This window comes from Cygnus atratus, chromosome 15, assembly GCF_013377495.2.
Source record: "Cygnus atratus isolate AKBS03 ecotype Queensland, Australia chromosome 15, CAtr_DNAZoo_HiC_assembly, whole genome shotgun sequence".
Classification (NCBI taxonomy): domain Eukaryota; kingdom Metazoa; phylum Chordata; class Aves; order Anseriformes; family Anatidae; genus Cygnus; species Cygnus atratus.
In genome coordinates, this window is record NC_066376.1 from 17424375 (window position 1) to 17442269 (window position 17895).

At 42.1% G+C, this 17895-nt stretch overlaps 1 long non-coding RNA gene across 2 annotated transcripts in view; it reads left to right on the plus strand.

Annotated features, from left to right (window-relative positions):
* LOC118249181 (uncharacterized) overlaps positions 1 to 6418 on the plus strand; it is a 28622-nt gene extending 22204 nt beyond the window's left edge. For both annotated transcript variants that reach the window (XR_004778968.1, XR_007708884.1), the window contains exon 4: positions 6265 to 6418. This is a non-coding gene — a long non-coding RNA (uncharacterized LOC118249181). The remainder of the gene's footprint in view (positions 1 to 6264) is intronic.
* Positions 6419 to 17895: the final 11477 nt, after the last annotated feature.

The following is a 17895-nucleotide window of genomic DNA, read 5'->3' on the forward strand; positions in this document are numbered from 1 at the left end:
AGCCTGAAGGGGAGTTTTGACCAAAGAATAAATCTTTAGCTGATATGCTATTTTTCCATGTGTGCTAGTTACATAAATACATATGAGCACTTACATTAACTGCCACACCGTATGGCTTCTAACAGACTTTCTTCACCGTTCAGCACATCTCTTTTGCAAAACCTGGTAATTGGAAACACATGTTAATTGGTCGTACCAGTTAGCAGTCCAGAAATCCAGTTAATTGCACTCTGATATTCAATAATATTCTCTCCACTAGAAACTTCTTAATGTTCCTTACCTAATACTCTGTGCAGGTTTTCTGGTGAACACAGTCTTGATACTGACTTGAAGGGGTGTGTTTGTGTGTAAGTGTCAGTTGGAGAGAGTGGCACAAACACCAAATTTAGGTCTGTTTAAGTGCCTGTGGCCTTTAACTTTGGGCCTCAGCAACAGAAAATTTCTGTTATGTTAACCTTCTGCCAGGACTCTGCAGCACGTTCTTCTTTTATACAAAAATAAAAAATTAAAAAAAAAATAGAATAATAAAATAAGAAAATGTTTATACTAAAATAAATGAAGAATGGGAGTCCTTTTATGATTCATAGACAGATCTTAGCGAGTATTTTCAGATTAATATCAGATTTCTCCTCATCTCAAGCCAGATTGTATCTAGTAAAGATGCCAAAGTAAAGTAGAGATAACAGCTTTATAATGGCTGTGTTCCTTGAAGCTGTTTCTTTATTTTCTGTGCACTTTATTTTTTTTCCATACCTTCTTTCGTATTTCCTTCTCATCCCTATTTTGACCATATCTGGATAATGTTCTCTTTCAGTCCCATCTAGCCTTTTGCTCTGTGGTTTGCTGCAGACACTCCAAGCTCAAATCTTCCCTTTTCCATATTATCAGTCTCTTCAAGCATTCCTTTATTTTTTGCTTCTCTGGACCTACGTGCATTTCCCCTGCTCTTAAAATATTAAAGCAGAGTCCTTTTAGATATAAGTTAGCTAAAAGTACTGTATATTAATTTCATTGACTGTGTTCTATAAAAAGCTGTTGTAAATATAGCTTTTTCCAAAGGAAGCATAAGTAAGCTAAGAAATTCAGATCTGTCAGACAGGACTATAAATATCCACCTATATTAAACATACTCAGGAAGCTGTAAATACATGTATTTATCATATAGGTGACTTCATTTTGTGATTTACCAGAGCTAGGCTTTGTGCAGGTTTTCTGGTGAACATGATCTTGATACTAACTGAAGGGATGTGTGTGCGTGTCAGTTGGAGTAAGTGGCACAAACAGCATCTTGACTTCCTGCAACTGGAGAAAAAAGAGACATGATGTTCAACCTGCCCATGGCATTGCAGCAGGATTTCCTCTTCCCTCCAGCATGTTTCCTACTATTTTTTTCCAATAATTTTTTACTGCCAGTTAAGGCTCATTCCTCTGGGAGATTTTCTGAAGCTAGTTAAGCTCAGTGCCATTTATTTTTATTTTTTAACTTTAGTGATGTTGAATTCTTCTTTCCTTACTGTTCCGTTGTTGTTTAATCTCTCCACCTGACCATCTGTCCTGATTATTGCTTAGTATTTACAGTTGTACTACATCGGGAGGATTTGAGGATTTGACCACCAGAAAAAACACCTCTGTAGTCAAGAGGAGTTCCAACCCACAACTGGTGGGTGCTCATCTGAATGAGCAGCTAGCCAGAATTAGCCCCACACAGCATCCCCACTGCATCTCACCAACAGGCTGGTTTGGCTGGATGGCTGCTGAGCGGTGTTGGTATCCACCTGGCTGAAGAACTTGCATGGCAGACAGGCAGACTTGCATGAGCTATAATTTGAAGTAGATAACTTTGTGTTGCAAAATAGGTGAGAATGGTACAAGTTCTGCTGGGCTCAGCCCTATGACACAGCAGCATATGTTTCTGTATATTCCTGTAAAAGGGCTTGAAGGAAATTCTCTGCCCTTTAATGATGAATGAAATATTTCCTTCTTCCTATTCTCTATTAACGCACAAATGCGTAAGTGACCTTTGGACTTTGTTACATGTTCCTAAAACGTGGACTCTGTTTCTAGCCATTGCCAATTCCTGTCACTGGAATTGCAGCATCGAAGTAGCCTGTCAGAGAATGACATGAGAAGAACAATGCTATCTTCTGACACTTTTTATCACAGAGTCAGTATCACAAAGGATATGTTCTTTTCCAGGCTAGCTCTTTTTATCATAAAAAAAAAAAACCTTTGTTCTGTTACTGAGTGGTTTTGCTGCTTAGGTCCAGACTCTCCTCTCTCCGACTAGAAAACGTCTCCAGAAGTGAGTAAGGATTAACTGAAAATGGTGATTAGAACAGGGAGTTTGAATGTAGGAAAAAAGGCAAAGATAAGTTAGATGTAAACTACTTTTCAACATCAGTGGAGGTGGCATTTACTCAAAATGATTGGACATTGCATAGAATCACTCAATGAGGTATGGATTTTGGATGTGGGCCACAAATAGTCTGGAGAAATCTGGACTCAAGTCCTGGTTAAAGACTTCAGCTTAGAATTAATATCTTAAAAACTTTCATCGGAAAGCTTTGCCCTAGTCAGACTAGGCTGCAGCATACTGGGAGTACATTTTGTTTCTTTCCATGCTGTATTTATCTCCTGAGCAGGGGAAGGAATATTTTTATCAATCAGTGCTCGCAATGATCATCACAGTTCTAGAAAGCTGCCAGCTGAGGTGACTTTAGAGTCCTGTGCTTTGCAGAAATCAACACAGAGAGAAGCTCGCTTCATTTACTGAGCTTTAATGGAGCTATTTTGGGACCTGGAACTCCTGCTCATCAGCCACATACTTCTGGGCAAAATCATTCTCTCACCAGATTGTTTTCAGTTAAGCTGTTCTGGCTCTAATGGATTGTGGGCAATGTAGAGTAATTCTGGTTTGAATGAACAGACACCCAGCTGAGTGACTTACTGCTATATATGTCTCTAGCTTTACGTTTACTTCTGATTGCACAAGCAGCCTGCATGTAGGCTAGAGAGATGTTTGTTTCTTCTTTCTCTTGTTCTCAAGCTTTTTGCCTGAACCCTCTCCCATCTGCTTGGCAAAGATGATTTGAAGTGGCTACAATCTCCCTGGATGCCACAGCTGGATTACAGCCTTGTTTCCCTAGGCTCTTTCTAGTGGTGTCCAGCAGCACTGGGCACAAACCGGAGCACAGGAGGCTCCCTCTGAGCACCAGGAGGCACTTCTGTGCTGTGCGGGTGATGGAGGACCGGCACAGGTTGCCCACAGAGGATGTGGAGTCTCCTCCTTGGAGGTCTTCAAAAGCTGCCTGGCAAGCAGTCCTGGGTGGCCCTGCTGGAGCAGGGGTTGGACCAGATGGCCTTCAGAGGTCCCTTCCAACGTCAGCCATTCTGTAATTCTGTGCTAAGGGGAGACTGCAGTGGGTGTATGTGGGGGAAGACATCTTAAAATCCAAGTTGGCTGCTGTAGCTGCTGACCTATCCTTCATGTAGGCAGCAAGGAAGGTTACAAAGTGGTCACTACGCAGCTGCAGGAAAGCGCTCTCACCCTCCGTTGGAACATTCCTATAGATCCGGGAAAAGAAAGCCTATGCACTGCTTCTCCAATCAAGATCAACTTGTAGCTTTCCCTTCCAGAGGGAGAGCTGTGTCTGAGACCTGCCACCAGGCTCTCACCAGCCTTTGGTTTGTTGACATTATGCAAACTGTTTAGGGCAGTCCTCAGTTGTCCCACTAAGGACAAACTTTGCCAGGGTTTGGGACCCTTGTACAAAAAGTTGTCTCTTTCAACTCTTCACTGCAACTTTCTGAATGAGAGCTTTTGTTAGCCTGGGAATGATGGAGAAGATTTTGGGATGCCTGTTGGTACTGAAGGCAGTCTCTTGGCAAAACTACACACTTGAGATTTTGGACTGGTTTTGCTATTTATTTTTGTAGCTCTCTGCTTATAAACCCCCCTTTTCCTCTACACAAAAGCAGAAGCCTCTGAAGGAAAAGGAAAGGAAAGTTACAATAATTTCCTGTCAGAAATCTTCTAAGATTACCCAAAAGAGCTTAATCACAAACCGTGTTGTGGCTATGAGTCTCTTAAAGGAAAGCACTGTATCTTTTACACTTCTAATATGATTAAAATTCCTGTCTTCAGCTGCTATTTCTGCTCTTGTTGGTTTGCTCTGTGGTTATGAGAGATCACTCAATCAAATTTTAAGGAAAGGCAAATTAATGAAACAGCCCACACGTGTTGATGGTGAGGAAATAGGAAATACTTAGCAGGGTGTCTCATCTGATGGGCAGGACAGCGGGACAGTTAGCTGCATGTGTATTATGGTGTTGCAATACACCACATAGTCATTGCCCTATTTGTAGCATAAACGTATACATAACACTTCAGAAAGCAGATGAGCCAAATTTTCTATTTAAAAAAAAAAAAGCCCCAAAGTGCTACAGTTTGCCTCACTGCAGTCCTGTGCCCACACCTTCCCTTCCTGCAGCCCTGTCACCCCGTTTCTGAGAATATGCCTAGCTCTTCCAGGTGCCGCTCACAATGCCGAATCCCTACAAGTTTTGTGCATTGAGCAGCTTGGCTTCTTTCTGAGGTTGTTTGATATTTCGGGTCATTTGGGTTATCGGAAGTATCGGCCATAGCGCTTTTGCTTTCAATGCGCGGTTCTTTGAGTTCGTGCTGTGCATTTCCAGGGAAGGATCTGGCTGCCTGGCTGCACAGCTCCAGCGCTTCTGGCTCTATCTACTGAGAAAATGTGTGAAATTATGTCCAGGCTTTTGCAATGTAGCTCTCCCTCATAGACCTGACACTTTCTGGGCGGGGGGGATGGGAACAGGAAGGGGGTTCCTGAGACCTCTCATTTATCTGTCATGATGACAGTTTCTTAAAACAGAAGTAGAATTACTATAACCCATTTACAAGCCTGCTAACAGCAAAACAGAAACTGAAATTACACATGCAGTTCTGCTAATGAGAGCTTTGAGGTCTTTTTTTTTTTTTTTTTTTAATTCAAGGGCCATTTGACAGGAACAAAATCCACTGACTCATAAAGTCTGTTTATTTAGAGTCTCTAATGTGAAGTAACTGAAAACAAACAGCAACAACAACAACAAAAAAGAAAAAAAACGCCACCCTTTCCGAGTTTTCTTAACCATGCCACTAACACATCACTTGAATCACTTGATAAAAACTCAACGTTGATCTAAACCAATGTTACAAGTAAACAGTGAAATGCTAGAAAAAGGCAGCTACTTTACTGGAAACTCTTCATCCAAGAGCTATTTCTGCTGCAGAGGCTCCAAGCAGCTGCTGCACAATAAGGGCATGATTATCTGAAAGGCCATACCTTGGGGTAAAAGGAAGGCTATCGATTTTCATTTTGAAGAGTTACTGAAAACCAGGAGGAGAGGGAATGAGGGATTGTTAAGTTCCAGGTAAAGTAAAACAGAGATAATGACGACTGCAAGTGGATGGGCAGCCAAAATGTCTGGGTGCCTTTAAAGCTGCATAATTCTGTACCAGCAAACTTCGGGGAAACAGGCAGGTTTGTTTTCCAGGAAGAGATAATAATGTAGAAACCTCTTTCTTGTGGCTTTCTTTAATCACACGGAGGGATGGTGTTAAAAGCCAAGCGCGCACAGAGAGAGACGCTCCCTTTGAACTACAAAAGCACAGCGCATCCCAGGCTCAGTTCACTAAGCAAGTGCTTTACTGAAAGTTAGTCATCTCTTGTGTTGGGCTGACCTCCTGTATCTCTTTAAAAACAGCTATTTAGTGGCCTTTGCTGTTACAGTATTATCAACGTGCAGAGAGGGTGTTACTGGGACATGCTTGTGCCATGTTGTCTGTTTCTCTTCAAGCATTTTTGAGTGTATCTGACAATAGCTGTGCAAATCCAGTTAAAATATTTTCACTAGCTGAGCAGTCATTTATCCAGAGCTGTGCCTGGGAACATTCTGCTGATGTATGGTCGTATCCTATTTCATTTCAGATTTGTAGGTCACTGCTTCCTCCTCATACAGATTGAGCTGTCAATTTTTGCACATATATGGGCTCAAATAAATCCCTGTCTTATATCCTTTTGGTGTGTCCTAGGAGAGCTGAGGTGTTGGCTGCTGTGAGTGCTAGATCTGGAATGCCTTTAGAAAACACAGACATGTGAAGTCCTGCTACAAGCAGAAACACGGAGATGGATATACAATGAACTGTTTGTAGCCCCTTTGTTCCCCCTTCATTAAATCTATGCTATCTTCTTCACCCAGGAGGAATAACCATGGTGCAGCAGACAGGCATCCAGCCTCAGCCCACGCCTCCCTGCTGCTTCCCTGCCAGAGGAAGAAGATCCCCTGGTGAGATGTTCACCGCTGCCCCGGGACTCCTCTTCTGACACTCCAGCCTCCGGTATGATCCAAATGCTGAGAAAGGTAAAGTTCTAAAGAAGTTTTAAAAAAGAAAGATGGAAGGATTTAACAGCTCCTGTACAACAAAATAAGAGCATGCTGGCCAAAAGCCTGCTCTTCTTTTCAGGGAATTACCAACAGGCAGATTACAATGATCACCTTCTAAATTATAGTAACCAACCACATTTTCTGTGAAGATAATTTTGGATTCCAGTAAGTAAAAAAAAAAAAAAAAAAAGTTACTGTTGGTTGTCCCCCCCACTTCCCTCCTCTTCCCTTTTTTCCAGGAACTCAGTACTGTCTTATATGCCTGTACATTTGTGTCATCCAGCGTACATTTGGAGTCATCCAAACAAAGCCGTGTGGCAATCCCTGTATGTGCCTGCAGTTGGCCATAAGGCTTCGCTTCTTTGCAGGCTCAGAAAAGGCTCTGCTGTTTTTTTCCTGCTCTGAGATCCAAATCTCCACAGATCAGTGAAAACATTCCCTCCGTTCTCATCCGTTTGGATGGGATCCTCAGGCTCTTACTCAGCTGCAGTCTTTCCCCAGAGGAGACCTTAGTTTTTTGAAAGCTAACATCTGATGGCTCTACCCATGAAATCACAAATTCAGTCTGACCAAATGCAGAAGGCTGCTGAATTCGTATTCATAGAGGTAAATAGGTGAATAAAATAGGCTGTTTTTCTCCAATCAATTACTTTCCGTGCAAAAGGGATTTCCTATGTTTTAGCAAAAACTCAAATCCTTCTGAGATCTCTTTTGAATTCAGTTTTGCAGTCACTGTCAACTTCCTGCTGCAACTTCTATGGAGCTTTTGCCTAAAAAAGACTGGGGAAATCTGAGGCCTTGATTCTGAATTGCTTACTAATGCAGTTTGCTATAAATCTGTAATGTTCTTGGATTAGTCATTGGCTTGTTTTCTTTCTCTCCGTCTTTTATTTTACTCCATAAATATTCAGCCTTAATTACAGCTATTTGTTCTTTTTTTTTTTTTTTCCAATGAAATCTAAATTTAGCATTTAAATTTAACTTACGTTTCCTGGACAATTAAGGGAGAGAAAGTTTTGCATTCACTCTTTCTTTGGCAGGCTTTTCATTATCATTAAGGCCATTCCCTTTTTGTGGCAGAATTAGCAAAGCACTGTACATGTTTGCTTGTGGATCCTACCTGCCACATTACTAATAGACTCTGAATGATTTCTCTCAGGTATTGGGTATACACCATCAGTTCAGCATTTCATTTCCACTTTGATCCTGCCAAACTCAACAGTATGCTCCTGTGACAGCTGTTCAGTGGCTCGGGTCTAGATTGGGAAGTTTGTCTTTTACTGACGTTCTGCACGACTGATTTGCCAGATCTGGTAAACAAACGGGAGCTGGTACCTGCTGCAAGCTCTCATTGTTCTTTAATACACAAAAGTGTCTCTTATATTCAGCAGTATGGAGGTTAACGCAAATAACAGAACAAAGAGTTGTCATAAAATCTTGAAAAATTACAGCCTATCCCAGCCAAATATTCCTGCCATAGGTTAGCACTGTTTCTGACATTTCTTGGATCTTTCTTTTAGCCATTTTAGCTCCCTAATGTGACATGGTTTGACTTTTTCTTTTTTTTTTTTCCCTAAGTTAGCAAGTTGTCTTGGCTCTGGAAGGGTTTAAGAGCCAACACAAAGGATGAGGCGGGATTCTATAGCCCAGGCACAGGGATGGAGAAGAAGAATGGCCAAGATGGGGTGGGGGAGTTACTGGATTGTGTCAGCTGTCTGTGACACCATGTCCTTGAGTTGTTTAGAAAACACCCTACCTGTATTGTTTCTATCGCACAAAGTAGACAGCTGTCAGCCTTCTTATTACTGGCTCACAAGAAAGAGCTAAAACTGTTGAGAAAAATCTGCTTTCAGGAATGCAAAATATAGATTGGGACAGGTTTTACATACCAAGCTTGCCTAGTGTCCTAAGAGGGGGCACGTTTTTACTTAGAGCAGCTCAAAGAAGGGTTATACTGCCCAATCTGTTGGGGGACAAGCCAGTTGGACTAAGTCCTTCAGGCTGCCTTCAATACCTCATGCAGGGATTACATACACAGTATGGGTCAGTCTGCTTTTTCAGTGAGTCTGCTTTTACCTGCTCATCAGCTTCAGTTTGGAGGATCACAATACGTGTGTTACACAAATGTACTGAAGGCACGTTAGTGTTCATGTAACTCCAGGAGGGAGGTGGAAGGAACTTCTACTATTGGTGGGAAGAAGAGCATGATCTGTCGTGTATGAATGGTGAAAGCAATTGCTTTATAGCTCCTTTTGATGAAATGAGACTCTTTCTCACTCCACATGGGTAATGCATGTGCCATACCTCAAAGAACCAACTTGCTGTTTTAAGGGAAGTCATGGAAATTCTGCATAGCAATACCATAATAAGTGAATGTACACCACTCTCCCAATGCCAAATTTTCTGTTATTGTTTTCAAACAACTCCATTGATCTCTGCTTTTGTTCCCACTTACCTGAGTCTATTCCCCTTACCTCATCAGATGTGGAAAGACTCATCGGCCCATTTTGTGTCTGCATGTGCAGACCACACCACATCCACCTCCTCTCATTTGTTTTCTCCCACTTGCTGGCAGTGATACAAGCGCTCAGGACTCCTGCTGTCAGAAGTTATATCTCTGGCAGGTAGATTCAAGCTTGCCAACCAGTAGGTGGGTGACTGCCTTTAGACCATTAACAAGCCAAAATGACTAATAGCCAGAGCAAGCTGGATCAGAGCCAGCCCCTCCTGTGTTGCAGAACTTCCCAGAGGTGCCCACAGAGGCACAGCGGGAGTAAACCTTCCTAGCTCTGTCCTCTGCTGTCATCTGGCTCAAGCAGGTCCAAACTTGCTCCCTACCCCTCTGCAAGGACAGGGCAGATTTCACAACTTGTGTTAGAAAAAATGTTTCCATTTTGGAAATCCCACACAAGGAGACATAGATAGGTAAATGCTACGATCATTTCCTTATAGATTTCTCCATAGAAGTCGTAGGGAAATCCCCAGTCCTTGCAGGTGAGGGCACAGCCCTTCCAGTTCTAGATTCTCTGGCTTTTGGAGCACGAGAGAGCTTGGATAGCTGCCCTCGTCTCTGTCCTTTCTCTGCCTTGCTCACCTGCAGCCTATTTGCAGTGCAGCACTTTTATGAGGCATCTGAAGCCTGCAGACTGTTTTTTAAAGGGGATTCCCATCCCACAGATTGTGTGCGAGTGCAGACAAACTCCTTAAGTGTCACTGTGGTGGAAAAGAAGAGTAAATGGGTTTGTGACGTGATTTCCCTCTGTTGCTTCTGTAGAAAGCTCTCTGCAAAGCCTGGGTTGTTTATGTAAAGCAACCAAACCCCTTTCCATAGGAACTGGTAGCTAAATATTGGTCAAAGTCCAGCTATTAGGTTTATAGAGCACTAGTGGAATATAATATACAAGCATTTTTCTGATTTCTTCTTCCTGCATCAACAAGAGTGAGCAGTGGACTTCATGGAACAACGTGTCCTCCAGGTGTGCCCAGTTCTGGCATTGGTGGAGGGTTTTGACCCAAGGCTGCTGTGTGCTTGCTGGAGAACAGAGGCTGTTTCAGTGTAAGGAGCATGTCTCCATCATCCAGTGCCCAGGGCAGGTCTGGTTATTTCATTACACAGTCATCCATAGCTAGGTATGAGGCCACAGGGCAGAAGTAAGTCTGTGCTGAGCAGCATAAATATATGGTATCTTTCTGTGAGGGATGAACAGTCAAGAATTTCAGAGAAGAGGCCTTATCCTCAGCATTCAATAGGTCTTACTAAAATCACGTCAGAGCAGTTGACCGAATGACCATGCCTAAGCCTGAAGTTCCTTGTGTATGAGGAAAGCCATATATGAAATGGAGAATCAAAGGATTGCATTTATGTAGGAGCCTTCTGTGAAACAGAGGAACAGAAGAAGGGAAGGAAAAACCCTCAGTAAAACTAACAAAAGCCTGTACAAACAATACGATTCCCAAGCAAATCATCTTTCCAAGAGAATTAATAACCAGATGTGAAAATCCTGAATCAGATATGGCCATGGTGGTTAGCTATGTCTTTTGGGATTTTTCAAAATAAAGCAAAGGAAAGAGCAAAATCCTCAGCTCGTAAAACCTCACCGTTACTCGTGTTGTGAGGGAAAAAAAAAAAGCAGAATGAGCAGAATGGAGCTGCTAAATATTTGAGCACTGGCAAGCTGAGGAAGTGCAAGAGCAAGCAAATTCAAATTTATCTTTGATGAGGCGCCAAATATCCTAATGTGCAGCATGAGTCTCCTAAATTAGGTCAAATACTTTCTGATAGATGTAAACCCAAGTGCCGATGAGGAAGCACTTCTGACTTTCTTGTATTCTAACACCTGAACTTCCTGCCAACCACCAACATCCTGTTTCTGTTACTGTCAGAGCCACTCATGCATTTTACAGTCAGATCTGATTAGTGCAGGCCAGGTGGCATTATTTGATGGGCCATTGTACGGTGAGTAAGCTTTTCTACTGAAATCAAGGCTTTTGACTAGCCCTAGGCGGGAGAACTTGTGTTGTATCAGCCTGATACATGCACAGTCTAGTCCTGCCTTTGCTGCCACTATGATCAATAGCAAAAATCCCCCAACTCCAGTAAAAACAGATTACTAGAAATCACAAAAGTGTATGTTTCTTGAAAAAAAATCTCCTTTTCATGCCTTTGCTCCTGGCTGCTTTAGGTATATGGATGGTCTCACCCTTTCACAGCCTTCCACAATCAAACATTGAAGTCCCGAGGAAGTTGCTGTATTTGCCAAGGAGTTTTTTTTTGTTTTTTTTTTTTCTTTCCTCCCCAGTAGTCTAGTGGTCAGAGCACTTGCTTCCAGCCAGACACGGTGCTGGGAGAAGAAGAGGTTCAAGTCCTTGTTGCCTCACTCTGAGGCTTTGTGGCAGAGGGGAAGGGGCTTTGCTCTGTGGAGGAGAGGTGGGATCTGTGCAAAAGGCTGGGCTGAGCAGGGGAGGTCTGCAACCCCCTGCCTAGATCACTCCCTGAGCCAGAGAAATCCTGCGGTTTAGTCATTGCTCCAGAATTATTGCTGGATTTTAGTCATTCACAGTTTCCTTTCCTTCTCTTTTCCTTCTCCTTTCCTTTCCTTTTCCTTCTCCTGTGTGCACCTAACTCTCCAGAGGCTGGATTCCTTTTCCTAGACTTGCTCCTATCAGCTCCATTTCCTAAAGTGGATGAAGCAGAGATCACAGACTGCAGTATTCCCAAAGCAGGGCTAGCGTGTGCACGTCTCAGCTGCAACTTGGTCATATGGAAATATGTCTTTCTTTTAAACCTATAGAAAAAGTAAGATTGGACCAGATGTGGAATGTTGACTAGCTCATCCTCCTCAAAACTCTTAATATTGAACCATCCAGAGCGGAAAACATGAACTGATTTGTAAAGTAAAAACTGAGTTCAGTGAAAAGCTCATTGCTCCCCTGCCACCCCCGTTAATAATAGTATTGTTTGATAAAAGTATTGTTTGATGATACTCTTTTCCCCTTCTCAGCCTTTAATTTCCTGGAGAATTGTACCTGAAGGGGGAATTTAGAGGACTGTGACTGTGAGATATGTTCTTTAACTGCAGTGGTTCCGGTGTAAAGGTGTGGTCGTTTTACAGCAAAATGTGCCGTTTGTTGAACACCCTGCGTGGAGCAGGCCACTGGCTGTTCTGCTTAGATTTGTGGCCTTATGTGTCTCTTTAAAATGACATTAATAGCAAACAGCATTACCACATGCAATTTAGCTGTTTAGGAGTTACCAAGAGAAGATAGTATTTATGCCAGCTTTTTCGTGACAGGTCAATTATTTTGTTAGCACAGGCAACAGTGTATTTGTATTGTGCAACTCTTCCTAGGAACTGAACTGCACTGGAGGACAGGAAATCATGGGAAGCAGGATGGACTTGAATTAAAAGGAAGGGATTTGTTTTTCTTGCTTTTGGATGCCAGTGTCTGTTGAGCTGCAATGACATACTGTACAATCTGTGTTTCTCATTATGCGACTAAGGAAAAGTAAAACCTGCAGAAGTTTAAAGTAAAAGTGAGTAGAGTGCAGTTATTTTTGAGTTTAGTTTCTTTTCCCTTGTTCTGTTTCGCCGTGGTGACACATGGTCTCCACAGGTCAAAACTTTTTATTTTGTAAGAACTTTGCAAGGTGCTATTTTACAGAACTTCCTGAGCTGAACTTTGGCCAAAGCTGTCTTAATCTAAAGGAATAAATGACCACCTAACTCAATACACAGTGTTTAAAATTCAGCCACTTCTGTAAATTTTATAACTGGTGAGGCCAAGTTACTTTCATAATCTGCCTGCTACATGAAGACTTTATGACTCAGACTAGGGGAGGTTCATAAATACTTTGCCCTTGATTATCTAAAAAGACACTATGCTATACAGGTGTTTAATAGATGTCTCCTCCTCCTCCCTTTTTTTCTCTACAATCAGCATCTTATGTTAATTGCAAAATTGTGCACTTACTGTGGATTAAGCTTGAATAAAAGAGATTGCATATTTCTGCTCAGGCACTAAAGGCTGTTAAAACTGACCTGCACTAAATTCAAGCTTGAAAAATTTGGACCACCAGAAGTATAATTTGTATGGCAATTAATTTTTGGACTTCTCCAAGTCCTCAATAAGGGCTCAGGCCCTTCACCATTGTTCAGTGGACAGCCAGCAGCTTTTGGAGTGTGCTGATCTGTGTAACATCTCAATCTTGGAATAAACAGCTCTATATTAGCTGTATAGTTATTCTGCACTTGGTACTCCTTTTTAATAACAGTTCCCTTGCCAGCTGTAATCTCTGTGAGGACCATCTGTATGTCCTCACAGCTGTTGATCCCCCTTTCAAAATCCAGGTCATGTTTTCTCTGGATCTCTCAAACACATCACCTCCTTCCAAACTTTCTCAGCCTTCCAGGATGCTTTCCAGTCCCCCACATTTCACACAATTTTTTCCTTTAGAAAGGGAACATTTTATCTCAGGGTTAGTTTTCAGCTCAGCTCAGTTTCTGTTGACTTCGGCAGAGATTGAATTAGGCTCTGTAAGAAACCCTGAAGACCTCTGTCTATTCCTTGAACCTGACATTTCAATTCAGTGTTCAAGCTAGTGTCCTTACGTGTGCACTTATAAACTGACTCAAAGCCCATTTACACCACCTTGACATATGCCTATGGGTCATGTTTTGCGTTTACGCTCGATTACCCTTGGTGTGTTTGTACACAATGTTAACAGATAACGGTTTGTATACCATGTAGCTGCAACAGGCCAGGATGCAGCAGTCAGCTTTTCCTTTCACTCAGAACAGAAGCTCAAGTTGGGAGGATAAGCTGCGGTGCTGTAAACTTTAAGGAGTCAGAAGAGATTATTCATCCGCACTGGAAATGTCACTGCTAAAACCCACCTGGGCTTCCAGTGCCCAGACGTATTTTGGACAGAGGGGAGACCTTCAGCATTTTTTTAAACGACAGTCTTCTTAAAAACTGTACCGAAATTACAAAGGAAATGAAATCTGTAGAAAAGCAAGGAGTAAATAATATGGATGGCTGAGCAAGCCATTCAAAAGCCCTGGACTGTGGAGTCCTCACTTTATACTCAACATACAGACATAGCACTACCTGTTGTCCTCATTTGTGCCTTTTATTGTAGATTTAGAAATAGCATGGAAGTCCCATGCTATTTCAATACCTGTGATTGAAATTGTTGCTGTATTAACCTTGGAAAGGAGCTTATGTAGTTTTGCATGCAGTGCATAAATTACACACATCAGGAAGAAAGATTACCTGCTTTTTATTAGTTCCAGAGTATAATAAAAAGATATACTGTACAACTCGCAGAGTTCACATGAAAAACTTCTTCCTCATTAGGCATGCTGGTTTTAAAAGTAGATGTCGAACAATAATTAGACGGCTGGGAAAATAATCAGCAAATACTTCTTGGTACCTAGACCTTTGTACTTCTATACCCCAAGACTCTTCCTAAATATATGTGTGTATTACAGCATGGGTAAGGGAATGAGGGCATAGGGAGGTTTATGGACTCAGGGCTGGAATATCGAGAGACTCTTATCCTACTGTCAAAAAGGTGTGCTTTAGGCAGTTGTGGTTTCAGCAGGGCAGCTCTAATGGCCAAAAGATAGACCATACTGAACTAACTAACTAAATAAATAAATGGCTGACCAATTACAAGAACAATATTGTTTGTAAATGCTAGCTGGACAGCTGCTTGCTTGTACGTTCTGTTAGCACTGCTCAGCCAGTCACTGGCTTTTACTGTGCAGCAGCAGTGATGAGATGAGAAAACTTACAGCAGCCAGAAACTCTTGTAGGAAAATGGAAATCACATTACTTTTGGGCTGAGAATACTGGAACTGAAATTATTACCTTTGAGAAAGGCACCATCTATTTCGCGTATCATTATACAAATACAGTACATGCCAAGCCTGCAGAGGTGATAGCTACATGATATGCTGCAGAGCTGTGGACCAAACAAGTGCAGCCAGTGCTCTGGAGCACCGCACCTGCTCTCTGGCTATTACACTTTCTTGTCTGGGAAAAGCATCCCTTGGCTGCTGGCTTTGTAAAGTTGGCCTGACAAGTGTATTCTCCTCTTCCTGCAGAACCAGAATTCTTCCTGCTTCTCCTTTCTTCCTGGTTTTCCACGTCAGATAGACCCACATTTGCGTAAGACAGCAACTTGCATACGGTACATTTATTTACAGGACAGTGATAGATATTTCATTAATCACAATTACTGAGTAACTGTGCAAGATTAGATAGAGGAGGTCCTTGTACTTGAAAAGGGAAATTCCTCTCTCCTGGCTGAAAAAGGCTTTGAGGTACTGAACAGGTGTTTGAATTTGTTTTAAGCAGAAGGTAATAGCTATCTCGTGTTTGTAAAGCTTTCATGGCTTGCTTTGTTTCACTTCAGATAGCTGGCCTCCTTGTGAACAGGGACAAACCAGGGGAACCATCCACACAGTGTCATCTAATTTAGAGATCTAATTGCCCCATTGGCAATTGGGTATCGGCCTTTGAAAGCTTTTGATTTGCACCTGTCAGAGGTCTAAAGTAGATGTTGTGAACAGCCTACCTGGTGAGGGTAAATGGGAGTATAAAGGGGACAGAAAACCAAAAATAATCTCTGAAGCATTTGGCAAAAACTATTTCTGAAGGAGCCATATACTCAAATATGTGCTAGGGGTCTAGCAAGAGGGGTTACTGTTTTTTATCTGAGGAGAACAATGGAAGTAGCTAGTAGTCTTACTCGTTCTGTAGCACATTTATCTCCCAAATTCATACCAGTGATGTTAGAGACCATACCTATCCCACCTCTGTGCCAAGAGTCTATAAGACACACTGTCTCCAGCTCCGTGTCTCTCCAGGTTGCCTGAACAGTGATGGCACATGGGCAGGTCAAGAAATAACCAAACAGGACTATTCCACGGAGTGTTACAAAGTGATTAAGCCTTAGCCCACTATCTGTTGTAACTTATTGGGAGAGTACTTTACGTTCATTTCTGTTTTCAGTGCTCTGTCGGGGAACCAGAAGTCATTTGAATCCCTGAGAGGATACCTAAAATCTCAGCCTGAAAGTTCAATCTGACTCGAATTCCAGTAATAATTGGTTTCTGCTGTAGGGAAGTTGATTAGGGGAAAGTTTGGTTAGGGCAAAAATGTAACATAGGTATTGGTTTCAGTTTGAAGGGCAAATGGAGATTTGCAAATACTCTGCAGAGCTAGAAGGAATGGGGGCAGGAAATTGCCCATGATCTTGCATACCCACTTTCGGTATCAAAACTGAAGAGCATAGATATGATTTCACCTCACCCTCAACCTGTGAATTAGCTGGAGCTCTATCAGATAAGAAATCTTCATGATGCAAACGTAGCTGTTAGCTTTCATTTTAAGATGACACTGTTATTTAAAAATATTATCTATAGTAATATAGACCTTCCGTGGAAACTGATTTCACACAGGAGCCATGTTTTCACTCCAGATGCATGCATGTTCTGATCCTTTGTTCAGCCCCTTTGGTGTGATTGATACTTCTACTTTTTCCCAGAACACATAAAAAAGTTGTGACTAGAACAGATTTACCAGGAGAAATAATGGGTCTGCAGTGGGTCTCTCTCCCCACTCACACTGCATCTTACAGAGTGTCCGTGGGCTCAGGACCTGTGGGAGCAATACCACGCTGGGGCTTCTTCCACTCTCCTGAAGATGGAGGTGGCTTCTCCTGTGCTCATGCTGCCTGTATGGTACCTATTAGACCTACAGACCTTATTTTTTTACTTAAACCCTGTGAAAGAAGGAGGGGATTGGTGAAATTATCCCAGATCTTCAGCCTAAGATGAATGTAACTGAATTCAGAGGTTTCATTTCCATTGAAAACGTTTTCATCCTCCAGCACACTGAAAACCTTTTATTCTACCCTGGCTTATTTCAGGAGCATTGTAAGCAAATTAAACTATTGCTTTACAGCTACACAGAAGGTGTGGACTTCAGGACCTGATTCCACCTTCCATCTCAAGCTATGTCCCTATTCCCTGTTCTCTGCTTCTGCAGCCACCACCACTAAATGTCCCAGCACTCATCATAGTACAGTCACCCTTTACTACCATCTCCTCTCAAAATTTGCAAATTATTTCTCCTATTTTGTTTTTTCTTGGTTGCTACTTAGTTTGTTCTTTCCCTTTCTCATCATTAACATGCTCACCTGTGTACACACCATGTGTCCTGACTACTGAAACCACTGATCTCTTTTCTTCTACCCAAAGTCCTCAGAAGAGTGTCAGAACACCAGTTAGCAGCAGAATAAGAAAGGCCAAAGGATTGTTTGCTTTTTTAACGGAGCCCGGATGTTCAATTGCGTTATAAAAAGGAAATAAAAGGGAGTGAAGAAATGCCAAGAGCTCTGACAGCATCTGAATAAAGGCCTAAGCTGTTTATCCAACTGGGTGCACCTCTCTGGGCCTTTTATCTGTGTGGCCTGCACATCTTATTTTAGTACCATAGTTACAGCTTCTTCACTATCTTCATTTCCACTGCCTGAAAGAGCAAGGAACATGATTTATAAAGACTTCGAGTTCCTTCCTTTCTCCATATGCTCTGCTAAGACTGGTGATCCAGGCTTTCCTCTTTCTTCACTTGTTACCAAGCTCAGTAAGTGGTGGGTGATGATTAGCTCACCTTACCCAGTCTTGTGCCCACTCCTATACTGTCAGGTAAGGAAGAAAAATGTCCCATCAGCTTTAGGGCTTTTTTTCCCTCTGCTGCCACTGTCCAACCAGAGTTTTACTTTCAACAGCCTTTGCTCCGGCCAGAGCAGAATACATGAAATTTGCTCATAGTTACAAAGATTCCCCTTGTTTTTAGTAATAACTTGTCAGCTGCATACTTGTTCTCCAATATTTCAAACACATCTACCACAATTATCATCTTTATGTTATTTTC